This window comes from Maniola jurtina, chromosome 7, assembly GCF_905333055.1.
Source record: "Maniola jurtina chromosome 7, ilManJurt1.1, whole genome shotgun sequence".
Lineage (NCBI taxonomy): Eukaryota > Metazoa > Arthropoda > Insecta > Lepidoptera > Nymphalidae > Maniola > Maniola jurtina.
In genome coordinates this window covers 6,555,109-6,569,718 of record NC_060035.1, presented here as the reverse complement: position 1 = coordinate 6,569,718, position 14,610 = coordinate 6,555,109, and the positions used below count along the sequence as shown (strand labels likewise).

Genomic DNA, 14,610 nt, shown 5'->3' with positions numbered 1-14,610 from the left:
GGCGTGAACAACATCTACACTTGTGATTCGCAGTTGTCGCGGGCTTTCGCGGCCGTTCGCGCCGCGAGTGTAGAGCCCACTTTAGAAATTTGACACGTAATATAGGTAAGTTCTCATTCAAGTAGGAATTAGACGGCAGATTCACAAACTGATGAAGTTCGGAAAATTACAAAAAAGTGATTCATTTGGTCCCGTACCTATAAGATAAGCAGCAAATATTCTAACCTAATAAAATGAAAAGAAGGTCTACCAAAGAAAAAGTTATTGGACCTATAAGGATTTTTTTTTAAAGAATAGCTTAATCTTTCATAGTAGGTATTCTAAATCACTGAAATTACCTAGTCTGTAATCTAAAGTACGTACGTAACAATAAACGTAGAGGTGAGTTAACAGCTTTAGTTGGGTACCTATTCAAAGTAGTTTATTAAAGTTTACCTAAACAAAATTGTTTAGTTATTAATGTTATTTTAGAATAACCTCCAAATATAATAACAAAGTGTTATTGACTGAAACGAATGCATTATAACTTTAATAAACAGATAAGTATAAGAAACATTTAAACTTCAGTAGCCACAAATTGACTTTACCTATTTCTAAACTCAATTTAGTATAGGTGCAGACATTTTCAATGGAGTGAAGCAAATCGATGGCATTATGGAACAAATAATATAATATTAGGTAAGTATTCAGGTTATAGGTGTTACATTATAGTAGAACCTTGTGGACCGAGAGCCCATAGGAAATTATGAGAAGATTGATTGAAAATCTATAAAAGATGGCGTCTGTTGCATACCTCTATATTCTCTGAGTATGGCAAACTAGACCTAATCTCTTGGTGTGCAATCCATACTAATCCATACTATTATTATAAATGCGAAAGTGTGCCTGTCTGTCTGTCTGCTACCTTTTCACGGCCCAACAGTTTAACCAATTTTGACGAAATTTGGTACAGAGTTAGCTTTTATCCCGGGGATGGACATATGCTACTTTTTATCCCGAAAAATTAAAGAGTTCTCACGGGATTCCTACATACCCATCCGCTTAACCGATTTGCATGAGGAACCGAGGTAGCTTGCGTCCCTGCAATTGACATAGGCAATTTTTTATCTTGGAAAACTAAAAAGTTCCCATGAAATCTTTAAAAACCAAAATCCACGCGAACGAAGTCGCGGGCATCCTCTAGTAAAGCATATATCATCCATTTATTTATTCAATTTCGTAAACTTCCAACATTTACCAATCATTTTTTTACATATCCCATGATCTCTCGGTCTACGGAGTGTAGCTACGGACTGCACAGGCGCCGCAGTGCAATATGATTTTGAATGTATTTGAATATCATCATTACCACGTCATTAGTAGGCATGCGTTACAGTGACCGGTGATTGATGAGGATAGCTTTTATCGCAACCGCTTGCAATAAGGCAGTGAATTAGCATTTTGCATGGTCATATAAAATATACCGTTGGTTTAATTACGGGCTAATAAAATGAGTAGGTAGGTATAATCCGTAAGGGCGCGGGCGTGGGTTCAGATTACATCCGTTGCTAAAATGGCGCTGTCTATTATTTAATTACAGTGATCGCAAAATAGGTGTCTAGTCCAATATGAATACAAGGCGTATGACTGCGCGTAGTACAGAAACAGATCGCAGCCAGGCTTGTACCCTATTTGAATCCTCAGTATATGACCAGCGCAGACTGTAGCTGTAATGTTGAACTTCAGGTTGGATTACTTGTTTTGCCATCACTGTACTAAATTGTACAGTGACTTCGAAAAATGCCTGTCAAAGAGTCGCAAACGAAAAGTTTTGTAGGCATTTAATGTCCAAATATAGTAGACGATGCCCGCGACAAGGTTCGCGTAGATCAAGGTTTTTAAAAATCCCGTGGGAACTCTTCAATATTTCGGGACAGGAAGTAAACTATTTACCTCTGGGATGTAATCTTTTTCCGTACCAAATTTCGTCAAAATCGACAGAATCCGTGCACAACTTTTTGATTTTCCGAGATAAAAAGTATCCTACGTTATGTTCGTCCCCAGGCTATCTTTGTACAAAATTTCATCATAATGGGTTGAACGGATGGGCTGTTAAAAGCTAGCTGACAGACAGAGAGATACATTTTAGCTTTTATAATATTAAGTATGGATTGTGATTCTATACAACGAAGTTATGTAAGCATAAACACGCTTTATAAGTACAACAAAGGCACTCTTAACGAGGTTCTGGGTTCTGATAGTAAAGAGATATGAAAGAGTCACACTGGGTGGATGCTCTCGCAACAATACCTATACCTACTGCGTGACACGTGCGGGGTCAATTGTACAAAACGTTAACAGGGCTCTCTCCGTCACTTACTCCATACAATCGTAGTTCCAATTTCATTTGAATATTAAGCAACCAAAGTCCATGAAATTTTGCAGACATATTCTAGAAACTAATATCTGTGCCTGTGGTGTTTTAGATTTTTCTAAAAATATGTAGTTTTAAAATTACAGGGGCTCAATGATTTGCATGTGAATTTTTAAGCCTTACCTTTGAAACCGAATATATTAACAGAAATCGGGAAAACCACAGGCATTAGATATTAGTTTCTAGAATATGTCTACAAAATTTCATGGACTTTGGTTGCTTAATATACAAATAAAATTGGAACTACGTTTGTATGGAGCGAGTGACGGAGAGATCCCTCTTAAAGATTTCCGCATTAGATTGATAGACATACATGATTGCACTATTATATTAGTTATACTAGCAGGCTGCAATTGTAGATAGATATTTAAGTAAGTAGTTAAATAATTTTATATAACTTATGGATTCTGCATTCAGAGTGAATTCCGTCAATCATGAGTGTCTGATTGATGCACGTACACAGTTTACCGATGTCTCAGTGCCGTAAACAATAACAAGTTGTAATAAATAAAAAAAAATTAAAACATGACGTCCTGTAGTAGTGAAAAACCTAATTCGCGCGGACGAAGTCACGCGTATCCCATGAGTGGCCCGGATTATTATTTTGCTTGCAAGTCTAGTAGTAGGGTATCTATTAATAGAATTTGTAGTAGTATGTTTTTGACCAGTAGTCACTACATTTTGAGTAGTAGTAGTATATTGGTTGGATCGTTGTTTCCGTTCATGCATAAGTATCTTTTTAACTTAATTCTATTTACCTTCGCAATCATATGGACATAATGAACTCAATCAGTAGATAATGACTATGAACGACTTAAATAGCCTTCCTCCTAGAATGTTACAAATATTTAAAAGAAGGTAAATGTTAAGGTAAACGGCCCCAAATACAGATTCCCAGTGTGAAGTTAATAAATTATTCGATGCATGTACTCGCTCGATTTGATAAAGCTCTAAACACATAACGCGCGAAGGAAAGTACCTACAGAATTAACTTTTTCGCAAAAAAATAAAGCTTGTGATACTGCGGAGCGCGACCGACGGCCTTAACTTTGCAGTGTGAACATTTTTATATCCTCGTAAGTATAACAAACAGATTTTGGATTGAGCTCGGATGGCTAGTGTGCTCAGGCAGGTAACTGCACCAGCGCGTGGTCTGATGTACAACAGATGGACATGGAAAAGAACCCTGGATAGATAGAAGAGATAAAGGTATAAGAAATTCTCTAGAAGCTGTGTTGACAAATTAACGTCGAGCATTAGGTGTGGGCAGGGCTTAGGTACGATAAGACTGTGATCGGACGGTCGTGTTGTTGATTCTAATTGAGTCTGGATGGCGGAGAGTCATATTTCAGATGATTACACTGCACTCTTATCTTCAGGCATTAGTGGCCTCGGCTAATTTTAGCATTGCGCCGGCTATTGACCTGTCAATTTGCAATAGCTATCGAGCTAAACGTTTGCAATTATCTCTGAAATGGCTAATAATTCATACTACGAGTATAGTAGTTCAGAGTTGACAAGAAAGTGATAACGGTTTTTTGTTTGCTCCAGTAATTTCCTGATTTTAATCATGGTGGCAACAATTACTACCTACATTTATAAAATTAATTAATGCTGAATAAGGTACGGCATTCCAATGTAAATGGAATTAATAATTTCGGTATATTTTTTTAGTGGAACCGCTGGATATAGACGAAGCAAGACCGTGACCTGTGGAAGTCCCCACAAGAGACCCTATGTCCAGGAGTGGAGGTCTATCGGTTGACAATGATGATGATGCCATAATTATTTATTAGGTAAAGTACCTATGGCTATTTGTAACTAAATTTAAAAAGATGAATACAATTTTTAAAAGATCAAAACTGCCGGGCTGCGGTGTAAGCCGCACTTCGGTGTAATTTTGAAAACTTTTTAAATTACTTGTTATACTCGTGACAATTCTGCAGCATTTTGTTACTACAATGTAAGTAAACAAGTGGATCTTCTTCATAGCGCCTGTTGCACCACGTTTAATGAGTCGTCTTGTGACAGAAGAGTTTATAATTGGCGAGCGTTGCAGTCGCATAAAAACGTGACAAGCGGTGAGTTCGCAAGCGCAGGTCGGTCCGCGAACTCTCGCCCGATGTAATATCAATTTGTTCTCCGGCCTTGGCACAGAAGCGTGTTAGTTTCTCTCTGAATGGGGGCGCTGCTTTTTGTTCATAGCCACAGTTATTAGTGTGATTGTAGGGAAACGTGTATTTGCAACTTTGCAACAGTCCACTTAGCATCTCAGCAACTAATGGACATGTTACATCCTAAAATAATGCCAAACAATTGCTGAAATGCTGCCTTACGACCGTGGCCGTCTTAAGCACACACATACAAATAAGTGGACACAGGGGCTTATACTCTATTAGGTCTGCGCAGACGTTGTACTATTGTCCGCGAAGGACTATTAATATTGATCACGTCTTAAGAGCTGCATCGCATAACGCTTACTTTTATTTGATTTGATTTATGTGATTCATCTATTGATTTACAGTAATTGTAAATCAAGGGATTCAGTCCTTAAACATCTCCCGGTTTACCCGAGAGATTATCCTTGTTCTATTTAATCTTAGGTATAGTGTCAGTTTAAATATTTTGCTCATGGTTATCGGAGTTGAGAAAGATGTGATAAAGTTAATAAAATTTTATTAGTTAGAATTTTGACTACAAAATAATTATTTTGCAGTCCTGCTTTACAATTTAAAGGCCTTAAGCTGACATGGTAACACAGACACGGATGCATATACTTACAATATACATTCCAGCAAAGACAATTATCGGGTGAGCACGACTACCTACTTATTAATTGACCCACAGTCTTTGTTCGTGAATTTATGCAACATTGTTTTAAACTAAAATTCAGTGAACTTTATAATAAAGGACCTTGGATTGTCGAGAAAGTTAGTGGATTATTGAAACTAGGACATACATACGCATTGCAAATTAATTTGTTTAGTTATACAATTAAGTTGCTATTATAAACTTATTCGACTACATTTTGCTAAAATTTATGTCACATTATATTTAATTTAAAATATTACAATAAAACTTAAAGCTAGCCTTATCTAATTACTATACAAATCATGCCCGCGTGGAATGGTGCCAAGAATACTGGCTGCATTTCCGCGTTGGACAGCCAGGCTGATCCGTTGCGCAAAAAATGAGCCAGCCCTTCTGTCACCCGATGAGGCTATTAAACGCGGTTATTTAATTTTAAAATAAATCTCAATAATATTAACGCTACAGAATGCAATACATGTTTCTAAAAATTCATTAATCAATCATTGGTTGGTTATATCTTGAGAAAATTTAAATGAGACAAAGTTAATTTTAAACAACCTATATAAATACATAGAGGCACTTCTCTGTGATGAAATTTCCTAACAAAATCAAATGTTATGCTGGTTGCACATTTAAGATGCATCCACTTCAAGGGTGAGCCGCAAACGCAATAGCTAATACCTATACCTACATGTCTTACGCACAAAAGAAATGCGTTGACTGGATTTATAACACAGCTGATGTTGCTTTTATAAACAGTATGTGAGTGAATTGGCTTCAGAATTTCAGCTACTGACATAATGTGCGAACAATATAAATACCCGTAGAGAATGCTCACCTCAGGGTAGAGAACGTGCTGCGCAAGTGTTAGCTAGTCGGTAGCCTGTGACGAACCCCGCATGGTGTTGGCGGTTTTGTACCTCATATCACTCATGTACTAGCTCTGGCACATCCGCCTCATGATCTGCAAAAAAGTGAAACGTTTGAACTTTTTTTATTTACTGAGATGACTGAAACTTCATAAGCGTGCAGGTTTTAAAATCCCGTAGAAACTTTTAGATTTCCGTTTCCGGGATGCAAGCTATCTCTACACAAAATTTCATCAAAATCGGTTAATGGGATAGGTTAAAAGGATAGATAGATATACTTTTGCAGTCACAATTAGTAGAGATCTAAACATAGTGTTTTTTTTGCTAAATGACCCCTAAAAGAAAACGTAAGTAGATACCTCGTAACAATAATTAAATAATAATGAGAAATTCCTTCATATATTGCGTATTGTAATTTATAAGACAAGTTTGCCAGTTCTGAAAAAGCGTACTAGTAATGTATTCACATGTTTTTAGAGATTTCAAATTTCATATGAAGCATGAAAAATTCACCGCGTGCGGTTCAGCTCGATAGTAATGTGCGATCAGTATTATGTAATATCTATTAGTTTTACAAAAATCACATTCAAAGCGACCTTTTAATGATAACATAATAGGTAGGTATAGATATTATTTATATGCATAGCACTGTAAAACTATTCAATAAACTGCATCAATCATAATATTAACAGTCACCTTTGCATTAAAAAAATTCACTAATTGGCTTAGTAGGTATGCAATAAAATTGCAATTTAATTACAGACGGACATACCTACTCGTAAGAATAATAGTGTTCTATGAACCGTCCTTATATTATTTCGACAAAATCTAACGAAAGGTCAAGAATCACGTAATAGGTCACTATAATGTTTTTGACATCAGTAAAGGATGTGCTCAAATAGCCGTACCATAAATTATGACTGATTTTACTGATAACAATGCTTAATAACGGTAGAGGTAGTAAATATATAAAAATAAATAATATTAAACCAACTCGAAGTCGGGTTATTTTTTTATTAATCACTAGATAATGTTGCGACTTCATGGAAGAACTTTTTGATTTTCCGGGATGAAAAGTAGCCTATGTCACTCTCCAGATCTCTAACAATATTCATGGACAAAATAACGTCGATTAGTACCTAACTCTGTGCGGCGAGATTGAAGGACTAGCCAACCAGCAAATGCACTTTTGAATTTATAATATGGGTAACTTGATGTTATAGGAGGGCAGATGAGTTTAAGCGAGTTGCTAGAAGCTGATGTATACAAGTAGTAAGTATACAAGTTCTGTGCCTATCCTTGCAAGAGAAACTACAACCAGAGCACGTCTTTTGGTTGAAACGATAATACGACCAACTTAATATAATAAATACTAGCTGATGCCCGCAGCTTCGCCCGCGTGGATTGGTCAGATCCCTGCAGCATCAGGATTGAGGAGTTGGACTCCAAATTTTTTATGAAACAATGTCGCCAAGTTCCTCTATCGATTAAAAAAAAAATTACGCAAATCGGTTCAGAAATCTCGGAGATTTCGCTGTACATAGGTAGAAAAACACAACTCCCTTTTTGAAAGTTGGTTAAAAAGTAGCCTATGTTACTCCCTGGTCAATCCTCTACTTGTCTGTGAAAACCCCGTCAAAATCGGTTCAGCCGTTCCGAAGATTAGCCTTTTCAAACAGACAGACAGACAGACAGACAAAAATTTTAAAAACGTGTGATTCAGTGTTGGTATCGTTCAAATAACCATATGAGCTTAATATGAGGTAGTTATTTCGAAATCACAGACAGACACTCCAATTTTATTTATTAGTATAGATTACTACACGGTGAAACAATTTAATAATATGAAAATGAATCCAGCGAAATAAATGATCTAAGTTAGGTTAATTAATGAACGATTTGGTGAATGTTTGGAGTTGATAAGTCAAATGTCAAACAACCGGTTTGGTTTAATATCGACTGCGCCTCTTTAAAGGCACGCCGGATGATATAATTGGCGAGATATTCGTTTTATTGACAAAACTATGTGCCCGGAGACAATGCGAAATGTCGAACGAGTAGTAACATATTACACAAGGTTAAATGATCGTAACATTCAATTGGAATGCCTTTTAACCAGCTTATATCGAATGTAAGTAGATTATGTTTTACTACCCGACTGCGGTAAAGTCAAAAAAGGAAGGGTTATGATTTTAGCAGTCTATGTATGTTCCTATGTATGTATGTATGTATGTATATTATGTATGTAGTATGTTTGTATCCAGATTCTTTGTGTCCCACCGTAGCGCCTAAACTACTGTGCTGATTTTGATGAATGAGGTGTCAATTGATTCGTCTTAAAGGTCAGAAAGAGCTGAAAAGCACAAAGGCTACATTTTATACGAAAAAAATTGACCTAACGGATGTTACATCAAAATAAGTGTGGTCCCCAAAATTATTTATTTGCTATTGTATCGAGTGGGATCACAAATGAAAGAGGAAAAATTTTTGAGTTCATTAATATAAATGTACTAAGTACAACATTAAAATATAGCAACAAAAAAACAGTTTTACTATAATATTAATTCAGCGTTTATTAAGACGACCGCAGTCGGCTTTTAGTCGGCATAAGCTTAGCCCCACAAGAACAGAAAGTTCCCATGGGATTTTTAAATACCTGAATCCACGTGGAGTAGTTGCGGGCATCATCTAGTAACAATAATTGAATCATTTGAACTGAATATATTTTTTAATTGGTAAAATAAAACAACTTGATAATCTCTAAGTTTCACGAGGGACTCCATCATTAGCAATACCAAATAAGTGTCCAACTTTTAAGGGACTAACAGGTGTGTAGAGTAGGTAGGTATACTTAGTGATCGTCAAAGTAAAGATTATTATCTGAAATTTGCAATTATAATGAAATGTAATATATAAAATATGATAGGCCGTATCTAACACTTATTTACATTAATATTATTATATTATTTTATTATGGCATATTTTTCCATAATCTGGAAATCATTGTGTCAAAGACCAAAGTAGATTTGCATAATATTTAAATCGATGTAATTCATACTTTGAAGGATTTGTATTTCGCACCTAAATAAATAAGACAGTTATTTTATTTCTATTTGTTAGTTTTTCATGCGAACTGAACTGATCTTGATGATATATAGGTAATAGCGAAAACGATTCACGGATAAAATCGTGGAAAACAGTTATACTCGTCCCTACTAGCTACATAAAACCTTCAAGAAATGCACTAGACCCCACCCACAGAGTTTCACTTTAAAAATCTGTCTGTTCCTAAATAACATAAAAAAATACTTCTTAATAAAAAAACAAATTCTAATATTGTATTTCTACACGTAGGTATGGATTTTTTTGAATTGATTTTTATCATTGTAATTTTTCAATTATTATCTTGTTATGTCAAGGTTTTATTACCTACATAATATTATTACCTCGGTTATGACCAATAAGTACCTACCTACTTCTACTAGGTGCAGTATATAGTTAGTTATATGAAACAAAATTATCAATTATCCCCATTAGTGGAGCGAATCGCAGTAATTTTGAAACTATGATGATTGAACGACGAACCTTGAGAAAAATGATTGAGGCTCTACGCGGCTTGTTCAAAAATTCTTGTTTTTCCGCGTCACACGAAACCAGCTAACAATACGTTATAAATCCCATAATTGTTGTATATACGATCATACAATTATCCTCCTTTTAATTCCAGCATCAAATTGCCTTAATTCACCTCACAAAATAAATGAGTAGGCAGGCATAAAGGAACCCGATTTTGTAAGCATAACTTCAGAAATTTTGGACAGTTTCATTATTGAGAGATGTTTGGCCTAGTTACAACTTGCGATAGTGCATATAAGTCCTCTATGCTGCGTAAGCAAAGTTGACCCAAGGGACTTTTCAAGTACGAATCGGCCTTTTCGTTTCATTCGTGCCTCAGAATGCACAGTAGAGGTGGGTTGGTTGCCATTGACACATCGGGGCATGTCACCGTTATCAACATAGCTATGTATAAAATATCCTGAAAAATTGACGTAACAATTGGATTGCTTCAAATCATTTACTTGAATGACGTTCCAAGGTTCCAGAGTGGACTAATATCGTTTTATATTTGAACGAAAAAAGGGACATCCATCAATGCTATCTGCATAATCATAACTGCTTAATTTTTAATGATAACTGCTTTTCGAAATAAATCACTTGAAGGATTTTATCAAAACTTGAAGTCTTATCAAAAAAGTTAAAATTAGAAAACGTTCAAATCACAGAAGTCCAGTGCTTATCCACCTAGGTATCATTTTAGTTAATTAAAATTCAAAATTAAACGTCATAAGAATTGTTTTTTTGCAATCCGTCCACTCACATGCACGCCCGGCAATTATGTGTCGAGTAAGTGGAACTAGAAAAAACTTTGTATTAATAATATTATAAAAACCAAGAACTACATCCGTAAGGCGACATTCTATTCAACTGCCTTGCATTCTGCTCGCGGTCGGGTGAAGTATTAATATTTTTAAACGATCGCATTAGACACGCGTACACGACATACCGAAATTCTACCTATTATAAATAAGTTCGGAATAGTTTTGAACAATAAACCTGCGAAAGCCGAGTGGTTAAGACGTTGGACTTCTTTTCGGGAGGTCGATCCCAGTCCCGCATCTCTAATTTTTCAGTTTTGGGTTTTAAGTAATTAAATATCACTTGTATTTAATAATAAAGGAAAACATCGTGAGGAAAACTGCATGCATCAAAATTTTCATAACGTTCTCAAATGTGAATGGTGTCTGACAATGCGCACTGGGCCAGTTTGGCAGACTGTGGCCTAAACCCTGCTTATTCTGAGAGGAGACCCGTGCTCAGTAGTGGGATGGCATCGGGATAAACATGATATATAACCTTGGTTTTTATAGAAACAGTGAGTGGCATAGTGATTTTTTTTAAATGGGTGTAGTCAAAGACCTGAATAGTGTCAAAGTCTCTTTTTTCCCCGGAAAAGCAAAGAATTCTCATGGGATTTTTAAAAACCTAAATCTACGCGGTGAAGTCGTGGGCTTGGGAAGTATTGATAGAGTCAAAACGGACGTCAGACGGTAGAATATACATCAGTTACAGCAATAATTGTGGCAAAACTGACAGCAAAACCGATCGTCTAATGGACCCCTAAATAGTGTAATGAATACAGTTGAACTAGACATACTCTGGGTACAATGGTCGCCGTGGGAAAGGCGATGGCATTTGCTGCGGCGGCGTCGCGTCGGCGTCGCATCTTCGGTTACCTAACGACCATACGTAAGCGAGACGAGGTGTGACCTGGTGAAACCATAGACTTTCGAAGATCATTCAGATTTTCAGATTAATACTCTCGCGGTGGTCATGCTAGGCCTACAATATTGACCAAACACAAATGCTTCATAAAAATTAAAGGCAGCTATGTAGAATAGTTTAAAGAATGTATTCTATATCATCTATAACTAAAATATTATAATATTGCAACTTGGAGAGTGTGTCAATATGTCTGTAACTTTTTCACGGCCCATCTGCTAGCTGATTTTGACAAATATACAGAGATAGTTTACAACCCGGAATCGGAGATATTATGTTATTCCAGAAAATCAATAACTTCCCACGAGATTAAAGAACCTAGGTACTCTACGCGGACAAAGTTGCTGGCATCTTCTAGTGCTACATAAAGGTTTATCGTTAAGTATTTTTTAGAATATTCATAGAATAATGTTTTTTTCCTCTTTGAATAATAAAAATAAATTGTTTATTTTTTAATCATATTTTGAAATAAATCACTATACATTGTTTGTACATTCTGTAAGATTCATAGCTCTATAGACTTTGTCAAGGCGGGAATAAACTTACGAAAACACGACCAGTAGCACCGGATTCCGTTAAATGTTATACGGCCTTTATAAATACAGTTTTTGGAAGGCGAAATATCAGCGAATTTGATTGGTAGATGCAGTTATGCGTGAGACAGAAGCCTAGAAGTGTAGATATATAATGTTTATTTCAGTGGTTTCATAGAAGATCGTCATTAATATCAGTTTAGGAAAATAAAAACAAAAATATATTAGACCTTTAGTTTTAATTTCGGGTAAGCAATTTCATTATTTTTAGGACAATTCAATTAAATTTTAACATTTTTACGGTTTCTTTTATTACGGTTATTATTTGATTATTTAAAATAATTATCACAAAACTCTATAATATAGCCAAATCATTAATTGTTAGATAATATATAAATAATTTAAAAAATATTGCTGTCATTCTGTTTAACAAATTATAAATTAATATACCTAATTATGTTAATAGTCTTATTATAATGATCTCACTATGTTCGTAAAAAATCCGCTAAAGGTCTTAATTCCAAGTCATAGAGTTTCATTTTGAAAAGAAAAAAAAAACACTCATTTTTTTATATCGACCAAAAATGTTACGTTTATTAAAAACAAGTTTGATTTGAAATTATTTTTGAGAATACGTTATGGAGTCCTTTTCTCATTAAATAAAATCGGTTAAATAACTAAAATTCATCTGCCAGTCGTTAGATTTTACTTTGTTTTAATTTTTTTATTTAGAAAGATTTTAATATTTTACTACTTATAAAAGTAAGGTAAATAAGAGCTTTCAAGTTGTAACAAAAATTAAAGCTTAAAAAAATTGCTGCCATGAAAATATGTATAACTATTTGTAGCTAAACACAATTAGGCAAAAAAAAGGGGGAATGAAGTGAAATGTACGTATATAAATAGAAGCAGGTACGTACGTACATATAAGTCGTGCGTGTTAATAATATGTTATCCACTGTGCTTTTTGTTTTTCAGTAGGTACAACAATATCTTTGACTTTTGCAACATTTTTTCGTTAAAAAGTTTTAAAAGCCCTGTCGCCTGAAAAAAAAAACACTGGGCACTTTACCATACATTCTAGGAGACTAGACATTTTCAACCGGAGCCTTTAACAAAGAGTGTTTTTCAACGAGACACCGAAGTTACATTAACTTTTATAGAAAATGTTCCATATTTTGTCTATACTAAATAAAAACTTCATGCACATGAAAGATTAGGTTAAGTTATAAGGTCTTTAATCAGGACAAAAATTTTATTTTTTTAGATTTTTTTAATTAACAATGTCGTAAAGCTGTGCCTATCTGCCATAATAATGTAAGACTGCATCCAAACTCCAAAGCTAACCAATCCGGAAGTTTTAAAAGTTACGTACATTTGCGTTAGAGAGATAAAAGTTAAATAATACAAATTAGGTAATGTAAATTGTTATAAGATTCAATGAAATCAAGTATCGAAATCACCTACAGATATTTTATCGACGACAGGCTTGAGTTTGAATACGATCTGATCGGATGGTAAACAATGATAAAGTCTACTACGTAATACTCTACATATTTATTTATTTTGAGAAAATTGAGTATCATAACTTTAACGATTGATATTTATAAGAAGAATCTGCCTAATAATGGCGCGCGTGCACGATCAAAATTTTTACTTAGATGTCTGGCAACTGGGCTCATGTCTTATCCTTCACGATATTTCACACCAAAACCATTTTTTTTTTCATTCAACAACTACTTAACACAGAATAGGGCTTATATTTCATTTAAAATCTGTGGCCCCAATATATTGCTCAAATATACGGCACCTACTCGTACCTTCTAATTTTGTCCTTAAAAGAATTATATGGCGAACTTATTTCACGAATGATTGTACCTGCTTCGTAATTCAGCTCTTCATAATGTGGTTTTATATTATTTTCATTATCTATTTATGGTTCGTAATAATTTTATACAGTTATAGTTTTGAAACGAATGCGGTTAAAATAGTTGTAAATTAAATTCAATTATGGCAAACGGCATTGACGTTTTTTCTAACAATAACAAACTTATTATTTAGTTTCTTTTCGCGCCTACCGAATAGTTACCTAGGCCCGTTGAATTTATTGTGTAACTTAACTTAAAGTATAACCGCATAACTAGGTAATCGAATTACACTTTTTATTAACAGAGAAATCAGGTCTCAAACCTTAATCGGGCTTTCATTCATTAAAACAGTAGGTGTCAATGCAAGTACTAATAATAAAATGACCTTATCACTAACTAAGTATTGCCTAAAATAAATGGTTCATTAAAATATATAAGTGCTTAATTAAAATTGCAGTTTGCGTTATTAAAAAATTAGAAAATTTTGGTAGAGTATGAATTTATTAGGTTAGTTTTTCGCCTATCACCACATAAAACTATATAGAGGTGTGGGTGTGTGTTGATGGATGTTTTTGCTTATAATGTAGAGTTCGATTTTATGAATGGTGTCCCAAGGCTTTAACTCTGATGAAAGTACGCGTATGTGGGTAAAGCTCCATAAACAGGATCGCTTCATTTTCATTAGCTTAGATCTAGAAGAAATATGCTCAATTAACTAATCCAAGAGCAATACTTATACCTAATCCTGGCTACGCATCCTCATATATCAATCTCTG

The 14,610-nt window shown here is 34.8% G+C and overlaps 1 protein-coding gene across 1 annotated transcript in view; it reads right to left on the bottom strand.

The window, feature by feature from the left end:
* Positions 1 to 14,610, bottom strand: part of LOC123867146 (flocculation protein FLO11-like) — a 63,736-nt gene that overhangs the window by 29,117 nt on the left and 20,009 nt on the right. The window contains exon 2 of the mRNA XM_045909031.1: positions 6,063 to 6,188. The gene's annotated coding sequence lies outside the window, so the exon portion shown is untranslated. The remainder of the gene's footprint in view (positions 1 to 6,062; positions 6,189 to 14,610) is intronic.